General features: G+C 42.2%; 1 protein-coding gene across 1 annotated transcript in view; it reads right to left on the bottom strand.

The window, feature by feature from the left end:
• Positions 1 to 12,349, bottom strand: part of ANKRD6 (ankyrin repeat domain 6) — a 158,457-nt gene that overhangs the window by 115,550 nt on the left and 30,558 nt on the right. The gene's annotated exons all lie outside the window — the stretch shown is intronic.

Raw genomic sequence — 12,349 nt, 5'->3', positions numbered from 1 at the left:
GTAACGTGGGGATAAGGACACATATGTAATAACTTAATCAATAAAAAAATTTAAAAATAAATAAATCTGTAAGAACCTCAAGACTGAGATATTGACACTTCTTTTAATTCAGACTAAAATTTTTATTGAGACCAGGGTGTCAGGCACTGAGTGAGACACTGGGAAATACAATAGAAGACACGATGTCTTCCCTTCAGTGCCTTACAGACGTGGCAGGTGAATTATTATTATTGCTAACGGCTCATATTCATTTAGGGCAGACCGTGCGCCCAGTCACTGTGCTAAAAGCTTTGTCTACATTATCTCATTTAATCCACCTAACAAATCAATGAAATGGGTACAATTAATATCCCACTGTGCAAATGAGAAAATAAAATCTTCAAATGGTAAAAAAAAATAAAATAAAATGTTTCCCCTCAACATTTCCAAGAGCCCGTGGTGGGACACTGCCACCCCTGGTGGAAAACCACTGAAGTCCATCACTGAGGCCCGGAGAACTACTTAGTCATTTGTCAAGGCCACCTAGGTAGCCAGAGAAGGATCCCATGCCTCATAACACTTAGCTTTGTGTTCCTTCCACTGCACCAAGCTCCCCTAATTATGCTCATTACAGCAAGAGACACTTAAAAGTTAAGAATAGAGTTCCCACTTAATGATAGGATTTATGGCGTCTGGATCTAAGAGTGATTGTATAAACTTTTTTTTTTTCAATCTCATTATGGGTATTCTGGTATAAAAACAATTCTATTACTATAATTACTTTAAAAGACAAAAACAGTGTCTGATCTAGCAACCACCAATCCATATTCAAAGCTTCAGCATGCACTATGTACTGAATTCATACTGCAAAGAGTTTCTATGAGGGGAGAGAGAGGAGAAGGGGAAGGGGCTAGAGGAAGGGAAAGAAAGAGAGATCTGGAACCATTTGCATTTTATTAAGAAAACGTTTTCCTAAAAGCACCATCTCTATAAGCAGTCAGGGAAGTGAGTCCTACATAAAGCCTTTGACTTCAAGATTTTTGTCATCAAGATTTTCCTCTGAATGTGAAATCTAAATTTAGATTTTAAATAATTCCTTGCTAGTTCTTAAAGGGCTTGTAACAAAATCAGTCCAAAGCATGACATGTCCCCTCACCATGTGATAACGGCACCCCACATTTTACAAGTCCCCTGTTAACCTGAGGACACTAGCACCATGTGAGCTCTTCCACTGAAGTTTCAGAAGAGACTTTGGCATAACCATTCCTTGGTGGTAGTTTATTCATCATTCTTCTAATGGTGAATAATATTTCCTTCACAGAGATACTTTTACGAGTTACAATTTATCATCACTGCAAGGAAAAGGAAGGAGAAGGGAAGGAATGTTAGAGATAGGAAAAAAGATAGGGAGGGGAGAGAACTAGAGGGAGGGAGAGGGACAGACAGAATAGGACTGCAGAAAACACAGTGCCAAAAATAAAATTATTCTACAGAAATTTCAGGTAAAATTCAAAAAGTACTCTGAACCTAGCATCAAATCTTGTATAGGTACATACACATGGGCAAATAGGACTCTGCTCCTCACATCAAAGCACAGTAGTAATCACTTAGTAGTATTCTTTTTCATTACTAACAAGGAAAACCCTTACAGGGCCTAAGTCCACTCCAAGACAGAGTGTATTCCAAAGAGACCACTCCCACGGCATGTGGCGGGGAGAACCTTCCAGTCCACAGTCCCAGTCCCAAACAGAACAGCCTTACAACAGAGCTGATAAGGGGACTTACCTCTGCGGCCAGGATGCTGAGGGCCTCACAAAGACAAACCCTGGGCCTTTGTGTGGTTGGTGGGAAGGCGAGAGGGTCTGGCGGGTATCAGCCTCAGCCCCTCGCCATTTACATGTCAATGGTCAGACCCAAGCTCCTCTGACCCGGGGTCGCGCAGGCGCGCCTGGAGCAGCCAGGTCCAGTGTTTTGTACTTCTCCCTTCTCCCTTCTCCCCGGGATTCAGGCTTGAATCTGCTGGCTGCCAGCAGGCACTTGGCAAACCTCGTTATGAGGGATTTGTCACCCTCTTCAAGCCCTGAGCCTGGGTAAATACATCAGCAGTCGGCAGGCAGTCTTTTCAAATTATCCCAACACCAGGCTGGGAGAGATGAAGGCTTTAGATAAGATGGACAGAGTCAGAATTCCAAGTGTGATCTGGGTTGAAAAAATGTGCTGAAAGGGAAAAGATTTCAGTAGAACAGATGTTCCATCTTTCACTTAAGATCAACTCTGGGGGTTTTTGTTTGTAAACTAACACATGAACAGACCTAATTTTAGGATCCATGATCAGAAAGCCAGTATTATGAACAAGGGGGGATGGGTTGGGGCTGGGGTAAGGGAGGCTCGATGGTCCGCATACTATTCTACAGAGAAGAGTGGGTAACCAGGACAGCAAAAATTCTAAGAATCCGGTCTGATGAAAAGGAAATGACTTGAGCAGGGTGGGGCAAGGGGTGGCCATCCACAATACATGAGGGTACAAAGAGTAGATATATTCTAGGGGCTCCAGACAGCTGAACAAAGGTTTGTTGGCTGGATGGAAAAAAACGCATATGCATAAGCTCATGATTGTATAAACCGATGAAAAGCTCTGGCCCCTGAAAAGCTCTGGCCCCGTGAGTCAGGGAGTGGGCAAGGGAGCGGTCCTGCAGGGCCCTGGACCGGGAACCTTCCTGGTCTTGCCTGGACGCCAGCTGGGCTTCAGTGACTGACCTTAGCATCTTCGGAGGGGAGAAGACGGTCTTGAGTACAGATTCTCATGGCTTTACAGCCGGAAACAACATGACTATCAAATAAAAACGGGGATTTTAAAAGTCACATAATCTGTGTAACGTAGAAAGACGAGTACAGATTCTCATGGCTTTACAGCCGGAAACAACATATAAAATAAAAACGGGGATTTTAAAAGACACATAATCTGTGTAATGTAGAAAGACCGACTGATATTGGGATGAGGCCCCTCTCACAATGCTCAAAAACAGTCCGGGCATCAGTCATTTCTGAAATTACATAACGCAGGCCCATGGCCCATTAATTACGGTTTGAAAATGGCAAGGCTGGCTCCCTGCATCCCATTCCCTTAAATCCCTTTTCCTTGTTCAATTTCTCAAAAAGCTGTTGATATAACTTGGATCACTTACAGCACTTACATTTACAAAGTGTTTTATGGTCAATTGAATTTTATGAATATTTCATAGAGCAGAATCTCACTGCTGGTCTAGGACCCAGAAGCAGAGGAAAGGAGGGAGGTCCTCGGAGGTGCCTTCCCAATGTCTGCAGGGGCCTGAGCGACCCTCCACAGTTTCCACCTTACGAAGGACAGTGGTAAAACCTTTCGTCCTATGTGGTGAAAGAATCATGACCCACACTGCCCCCTGGCACTGTTCTGGGTACGAAGCCTACTTGAATGTGGCTTCATGGAGCTTCCTCATAGAGTAGAAGACACCACCGCCACCACCACCACCACCACCTAGACACTTAATGACATTATTATGAAACAGCTATCAACATTCTTATTTTTCTGAAGTCAGCAGGGGAAATGCACAGGATAGGTGCATATAAAACTTTGGTAATTACTGATTAATTACATCCAAATAGATGTTACCAACTTGGACTCCCACCAACATCCCAGGGGAGTGCCCATTTTCCTACCTGTTCACCAACATGGATATAATCAGTCTTTCTGTGATTTTATCTCTGAGAACTTGCTTTAAAAAAATATCATTGCCCAAGCTGGTTTGGCTCAGTGGATAGAGCGTCCGCCACAGACTGAAGGGTCCAGGGATCGATCAAGGGCACATACCTGGGTTGTAGGCTCGATCCCCTGCCTTGGCCAGGGCATGTGAGAGAGGTAACAATTTTGATGTGTCTCTCTCACATGGATGTTTCTCTCTCTCTGTGTCTCCCTCTCCCTTCCTCTCTCTCTAAAAATCAATGGAAAAAATATTCTCAGGTGAGGATTAACCAACGTTTCCTTCTTTTGAAGACTGAACCTTTCCTAGGAAGTAAAGTGTGGTTTGTATCATTTGGGATGGAAGAACCCCTCCTCCTTTGGTTCCTTCCTCCATCGGGAAAAATCTGCTTAAAGGGCACTGTACCATCAGAGTCACTAATACAGTCAATATGCTGCCAAGAGAAGTGGGATTTAGAGTCTAGGAGAGTGGAGAGAATACAGAAGTCATTTTGAAAAAAAGCATGGGATAGAAGAAATAGCTCACTTGGAAGGCTGATCTTTTGGGACAATTACGTTTCAGACAGACAATGACCTAAGAGAGTATAAAAAGATGCCAATGCTCACGTCTGCTAGTTAGAAACCAGCACAGAAATTATGTGGGCAAGACCCTGATGGTACAATGCCCTTTAAGCAGTGGTGTTGTTTTTTCCAATGGAGGAAGGAACCAAAGGAGGAGGGATTCTCCCATCCCAAATGATACAAACCACCCTTTACTTTCTAGGAAACTTCCAGTCCTCAAAAAAGGCAAATGTTGAGCTGTTTTAAAACATCCCAAAGGATATAAGACTATCATAAAACAAACTGATTTGTTAATAAACTTCACTTGATTATTAATTGGAATGTAAATCATCATTTCTGAAAAACAATTTGACCTTTTTAAGACTATAATTCTATTTCTAACTACCACTAAGGTAAGAATTCTAATTATGAAAAAAGCATTATGCAAAAATATATACTCCACGGCGTCTATATATATATAAAAGGATAATATGCAAAGTGTCCCCTTGGGAGTTCGACCAGGAGTTCAACTGCTCACTATGATGTGCGCTGACCACCAGGGGGTGACACAAAATGAAGGAAGGCCCCAGCCGGCAGCCAGAAGGCCCCGATCGACCCTGATTTCCAGCCAGGCCTAGGAATTCTACCTGTGCACGAATTTTGTGCACCGGGCCTCTAGTTATCTATAATAGCAAAACACTGGGAACAGGAAGACTTCTACCCAATAAAGAGGATGAGTCAATAAACCAGAAAAACCTCCATCTCGCAGAATATTACACTGCCTTCAAAATGATGTTTCAAGGTTCACATACTTGTCTCAGTAATGCATTACTGGGAATCTATTTTTTAAAAATCCTCACCCAATTATACGTTTTATTGATTTTTTTCTTTTTTCGAGAGAGAGTGAGAGAGAAAGGGAAAGAGAAAGAGAGAGAAACATCAACCAGTTGCCTCCCATATGCCCCCGACCAGAAATTGAACCTGCAACCTTTTGGGGTATGGGACACCGCTCCACCCAATTGAGCCACCCAGCCAGGGCTCAGGAAATCTATTTTAAAGAAATAATCCAAAAACACAGGAAACTTATGTTTGAACAAATGGAAAAAGATAAAAAAATATGAACAATAAAATGGCAACAAATACATATTTATCAACAACTGAATCTAAAAATCAAAATAAATGAGCAAGAAATCTAATGAACAAAATAAACTGATGAACAAAATAGATCCAGAGATATAGAAGCATGGAATAGACGGCTGAATCTCAGAGAGAAGGCAGGTGGCTGAGGGGGAGAGATTAACTAAAGAACTTATATGCATATATGCATAACCCATGGATACAAACAATAGTGTATGTGTGTGGGGGGTCAATGGGGGAAAGAAAGGGGGACATCTGTAATACTTTCAACAATAAAGATAATTTTTTTGCTAATTAAGGACTAAATTAGCAAATTATGGTAAATAACAAAGTGCAACATTATACAGCTTTTAAATGACCATTATGAAAGATATGTAGAAACAGGAAACAGCTTATGAGACTGTTCCGTGAAAAAAAAATATGAAAATACACTAATTATAATTGGTAAAATATATACATATGTAGATGATAATTTGCAAAATTAAGTTATTAAGAGTAGAATTATGCATTATTTTAAAAGATTCTTTAATATAACTGTACAGCATTTTCATTTTTAAAGTCTATGGCCCTGGCCCTGAATAGTGGTTAGAGCATCAGCCCCCAGATAGAAAGGTCATGGGTTTGATTCCTGGTCAAGGACATGTACCTGAGTTGCAGGTTCAATTTCTGGCCCTGGTGGGGGAGCATGCAGGAAGCAACCTTTCTTACATCCATGTTTCTTTCTCCCTCTCTCTCTCTTTCTCTCTCTCCCTCTTCCTCTTCCACTCTCTAAAATTCAATGGAGCCCTAGCCAGTTTGGCCCTGTGGATAGAGTGTCAGCCTGTGGACTGAATGGTCCTGGGTTCGATTCCAATCAAGGGCACATGCCTTGGTTGTGTGCTCGATCCCCAGGAGGAGGTGTGCAGGAGGCAACCGATCAATAATTTTCTCTCATCATTAATGTTTCTATCTCTCTCTCCCTCTCTGAACTAAATAAAAATATATCTATACTAATAAAAGGGTAATATGCTAATTAGACTGGGTCGACTTGACATCTTCCAGACGTCTGACTTCCTTCCAGACAGTTAGGGGGCAACCAGGCCGGCAGGGGGGCAGTTGGGGGGTGACCAGGCTGGCAGGGGGGTAGTTAGGTAGGGGACAATCAAGCAGGCAGGCAGGCAAGTGGTTAGGAGCCAGCGGTCCCGGATTGCAAGAGGGATGTCCAACTGCCAGTTTTGGCCCGATCCCTGCAGGGGATCCCGGCAGTCAGACATCCCCTGAGGGGTCCCTGATTGGAGAGGGTGCAGGCCAGGCTGAGGGAGCCTCCCCCCATGCACAGATTTTGTGCACCAGGCCTCTAGTCTATAATAATAAAAGCGTAATATGCTAATTAGACCAGACAGCTGAACAACCTTCTGGACGTCCTTTCAGACGAAGCCATGGCAGTGGGGGCCGAAGCAGAGGCGGTTAGGGGAGATCAGGCAGGCAGGTGAGCAGTTAGGGACGATGAGACAGGCAGGCGAGTAGTTAGGGGCAATCAGGCAGGCAGATGAGTGGTTAGGGGCGATGAGGCAGGCAGGCGAGTGGTTAGGGGTGATGAGGTAGGCAGGCAGGCAGAGTGTTTAAGGGCGATCAGGTAGGCAGGCAGGCGAGCGGTTAGGAGCCAGTGGTCCCGGATTGAGAGAGGGTGCAGGCTGGGCTGAGGGACACCCCCCACTCCCGTGTATGATTTTTGTGCACTGGGCCTCTAGTTAAAAAATAAAATTCAATGAAAAAAATAGCCTTAGGTGAGGATTCAAAATAAATAAATAAAAGTCTATTAAAATGTTCTTTTCCAAGAATATCTGTACATTGTTTCACCCTATTAAAACAGCTTATAACCATTCCAAAAATCAACTTCTTGAGTACAAAAAGTCTGGCAAAACATCAGGGCCGTCTGGCTCCCCACAACCACCCTGCAGTACTTCAACTCCAACTCCTTGAATAGTTTCCGTTTCACTGTTAGTGAAGTGCACAGGGACACAACCTTCCTGGAGGACAATCTGGCAGTACCTATTACACTACAAATGTCCACTCCCTTTGAGCATTTCCCACCTGGGAATTTGTCCTACAAAAACAATTCCACACATGCGCAAATGTAAAGGTAACAAGAACGAACAACAAGTCTACTTAGGGGTGGCCTCCTCTGGGAGGGGCGGTTTCATTTTAAAAAGCTACAGAGAGAGAGACCTAGAGTGAAAAACCCATGCAGCTTTGATTTGTTGCCCAGTTTACTATTTCCTTTGATGTCTTTATTTCTGGCAACTGACCAGAAACAAGGGTGCTGATTCAACTCTCCACGTTCCAATCACATGCATGCCAGTACAGATGCTAACACACAGAGCCAACTGAAATACACACGTTTTAGATCGTTCTCTCTTTTGCTCCCAGCTTCACAAACAGAATTTAGAATGTGGCAACTCATTTTGAAAACAGTCATGGAATGAGAGCCATATGTGCACAGCTCTCAAACTGATGCTTAAATTTAGGGTCAATTTCCTTAAAAAGTTCATGTTTACATAGAGAGGCTTGGGATTGTTGCTTTTTGACAATTTATAGATGAGAGACAATTATCTGATTTTTGCAAGGTCTCTCTTTATGGTTCACTCAAAGTATAAAAATTCTGACCAGGTCAACAATACAGGGTAAGTCTGTAGGCTGTAATGGAGCCAGAGGAAAAGCACAAATAACCTCAAGCCAAATAAACACTTTAGTGGACACATTTCAGATTAAAAAAGAGAGAGAAAAATCTACAAGTTATTAATATTAGAGTTCCTCAGATGAAAATATCCTTGTGAACCCTGACGATATCTGTTTGTGGACCACTGTATATTCTGTGTCCCTATCTCAAGCTAATGATAGCGTTAGAGGTGTGAAGAAACCAGACAGAAGAAGTTGGGTGAGTTGTGCAGTATCACAATGGGGGCTCCTTGGAGAAGTCTGACACATCCATGCCACCTCTGGCACCCCCTTTGTCTCCTGCATTCCAAATTACAAGCTGTCCATTTTGAGCTTGGAGTTTCACCGTTAACTGGACTGACGTTTCTTTAGAAAACAAAATTTAAAAAAAAAAAAACCCACACTGGTAATATGAGGTGTTACTTTACAAATAACATTACTGCACTTGATTAATCAACACTACACCTTTGGCACACAGACATTTTCTGGTGAGACTTAACACTGGGCAGCCTCTAAAAGATAAGAATGACGATGAGATTTAAAAAGGGGAGAAAAACCAAAAAGCTATCCCTTTAAAGTAATGTTTTAAAAGATGTCACAGGCACGCTTTTTAATAAATTCTCTAGACCCACAGCAATGATTACAGAAATACAGGGAGGAAAAACTTGTAATATGTATAAGCTTGAACTTTAGGATGCCGGGTTAGGAAAAAATCCAGTTATGTCTTATTTAAAGAAACTATTAAATACAAAGGAGAACAAGCAGTGCACGATGACAACACAGAGCAAAGGCAAGGACTTTGGGGACGGATGGGAGGTCAGGGAGCAGGCAATGGCCTCTCTTCCTAGGGCTTTTCCTCACCAGCTGTGACCCAGGGACCTTCTCAAAGGGCGGAAGCAGACACACAGCAAGTTGGCCTGAGCAATCAGCAGACCTGGGGCAGAGGACTGAAGGACTTCCTCTGCTCTTCGGAGGTAGACCCTGAGGCCCGCAGCATCAAACAACACAATCCGCCGTGGCCTGCAGAGGAACCTCCCACAGCACAGCCAAGGAGCCACTGTGAGGGAGACCTGGGCAGACACTGTGATGGTGGCAGCAACACGGCCCGCACTTCAAAACCTGGAGCTGGGCTGTATCGGCACCGATCACTCTGAGGTTTTCTAGAAGAACGCACAGGCGATGCATTCACACACCTGGCACAGGATATCCTGGAGGGGGTCTGGTAAAGGACCTAGCACATTTTTGACAGGTACACAGAGGAGCAGAAATATTGCCAAAGACAAGGGAAGACCTGGGGAGCGCAAAGATCTCCAGTTACCCCTCGCTCCTCTGAGGGTCTTCTTCACCGTTGGGCACCTACAACGAATTCACTACCTCTGGGCAGAATCACAGTTACCTAGAATTCGACTGTATGAGGTTGTTCTGGAACTTTAAGTAATAAATATGTACATATACATGTGTGCAGTTATATCTGTGCACGTGGCGATGGGAGGGAGGAAGGAAGGGCTGCAGGGGGAGAAGGATATTCCGCATGTGGAAAAAACACGTGGAACTACATGACCTCTTAGCTAGTCCGTTATCTACGGGAGCCTCTGCAAACTTCCACACATTAACTTGAAAGAAAAGTCTTCCATGAGACTATTCCAATAGGCACTGTGTTCTGTGCAATAGACTCTCTTGGGTGAAACTAATTTTACTACAAGAAAGTTCCTACAAAAACTAATTGACAAAGGAAAGAATTGAGATTTATCCTATTAAAAACTGTAACACTAGTAAGCCAAATAGTACATGAGATAAAGTTTCTCTTTACATTTCAGCTAATAAAGAAGGAAGAAATGATACAATCAAAGCATCCATTCAGCAATATCCAATGGTCTGATGCAGTGGTCGGCAAACTGCGGCTCGGCAAACCGCGGCTCGTGAGCCACATGTGGCTCTTTGGCCCCTTGAGTGTGGCTCTTCCACAAAATACCGGCTCTTCCACAGACTTCTGCGCATGGGCCACTAAGTTTCAATCGCACTGTACGTGCGCGCCCGCACGTGGTATTTTGTGGAAGAGCCACGCAAGGGGCCAAAGAGCCGCATGTGGCTCGCAAGCCGCGGTTTGCCGACCACAGGTCTAATGGATCTAGACACTAAACATCAATAGCTGCTAATAAAGAGAAACAACCAGACAGTACATGCCTCCTGATGAAGGAACACACCACCACTTACGAAGCAGTCATGTCAAAATAAATTGAACCTGAACGTGATCAAGCTTTGAGACCCAACTGCCAATTTACAAGAAATACTGAGGACATCAAAACATGTGAAATGACACCACAAGGATACAGCCAGCAAAATCCAAACGGTGTAAAACTCTACAGGACAAAGAACCTGGTTTCATCAAAAAAGCTCACAAGGAAAGAGAGATAAAAAGAAACTTAAGAATCATACTGACCAATCCAATCGGTGGATATTATTTAAATTCTTATTCAAAATAAAATGTTTTAAATTCCTATAGATATTAGAAATTTGAATACTGGCTATATTTGATGTTATTAAAGAATTGTTATTTTTCAAATGTGATAAATGGTAATGTGGTGATTTTAATAAGTCCCTATCTTTTAGAGCTACACACTGAAATATTTAAAGATAAAATAATGCAATGCCTGGGATTCACTTTAAAATAATATGGAAGGAGGGAGTATTTGGGAGGTAGATGAAATAAAATTGACGATTAGTTGAAACTGGGTTATAGGTACAACAAGAGGGCTCATTATATATACTATTTTATCTACTTTCATTTCTGTTTTAAGTTTTTCATAATAAAAGGGTGTGTTTTGTCCTGACCAGTGTGGCTCAGTTGGCTGGGGCATCATCCCATACACCAAAGGGTGGCGGGTTCAATATTCAGTCAGGGTACATACCCAGGTTGCAGGTTCAATACCCAGGGAGGCAGCTGGTCGATGTTTCTCTCTCTCTCTCTCTCTCTCTCTCTCTCTCCAAAATCAATAAAAATAAACAAAAAATAATACAAATATAAAGGGTGTTTTATAAGGCTCTGGGAGACCACTGAAGGCTTACTAGTAAATCAAAAGATAATCATTGTAAAGACCAACTCCTCTCTGATAATTCAACTGCCATTTATGAGCTTTCTTCAAAATATCATTTAACTCTAAATGACTTTTTCTCTATTTTTAATCTAATTCTCTATATGATTATTCAGACTAGGGTGAAAGTTCTGCCAAAAAAACTACAAGCTTACCACAGCCCAGGTCCACGATCGGTGGACCAGGCAGAGTGGTTTTAGTGGGTGGGAAAGACCCAGAAGACAAGAAATAGAAATAATCAGAGTAGTCAGATTTTTTTATGGACATTAAAGTAAAATGAAACTAGACAAGAGAGCAAAATTCAAGTTACAGATTTTACAAAGGAGGAAAATAACCTAATTTACTATTATTAAAATTTACATATTGTATACCTCAGAGACCCAAGAAAGTAAAAAACAAACACAAAAACAAAACTATTTGAAACAAATAGGGAGCTTAAAAGGTTGTTAAGGACTGAATTGTCTCCCCAAAAAAGATATACAGAAGACCTAAGCCCCAGTACCTCAGAATGTAACCTTATTTCCAATAAGATCTTTATGATATAGTCAAATTAGGGTGGGTCCTGACCCAACATGACTGGTGTCCTTATAAAACGGGGAAATGTGGACACAGAGACAGACACAGTGAGAACGTCATGTGAAGATGAAGGCAGAGAACAGGCTGATGAGATCTATAAGACAGGGAATAGCAAAGATTTCCAGCAAACCACAGACGCTGCAAGAAAGGCATAGAAAACGCTCAGAAAGAACCCAGCCTGCTGACACCTTGATCTTGGACTTCAAGCCAACGGAACTATGAGACAATACATTTCTGTTGTTTAAGCCACCCCAGCTTGTGGTACTTTGTTACAGCAACCCTAGCAAACTCATATGGTGGCTATTTACAAAATTAATTCTAAAATTAAGTATCTTTGATTACACCATAAAAAATCGGTCAAAAATATGATAGATGATGCTATTCACAATAACAATTTTAAAATATTTTTATTGATGTTAGAGAGAGGAGGGGAAAGGAAGAGATAGTTAGAAACATCAATGATCGCCTGCAATCTGGGCATGTGCCCTGAGCCGATACTCAACCATTGAGTCACACCAGCCAGGCCAAATAATTTTTTAAAAGTACAACACACCTAGGAATAAATTTATTAAGAAATATATATAGCCGAAAC

Source organism: Myotis brandtii, unplaced genomic scaffold (assembly GCF_000412655.1).
Source record: "Myotis brandtii unplaced genomic scaffold, ASM41265v1 scaffold365, whole genome shotgun sequence".
Lineage (NCBI taxonomy): Eukaryota > Metazoa > Chordata > Mammalia > Chiroptera > Vespertilionidae > Myotis > Myotis brandtii.
Note: the sequence above shows the minus strand (reverse complement) of the source record. Positions and strands in the feature narration are given on the sequence as shown.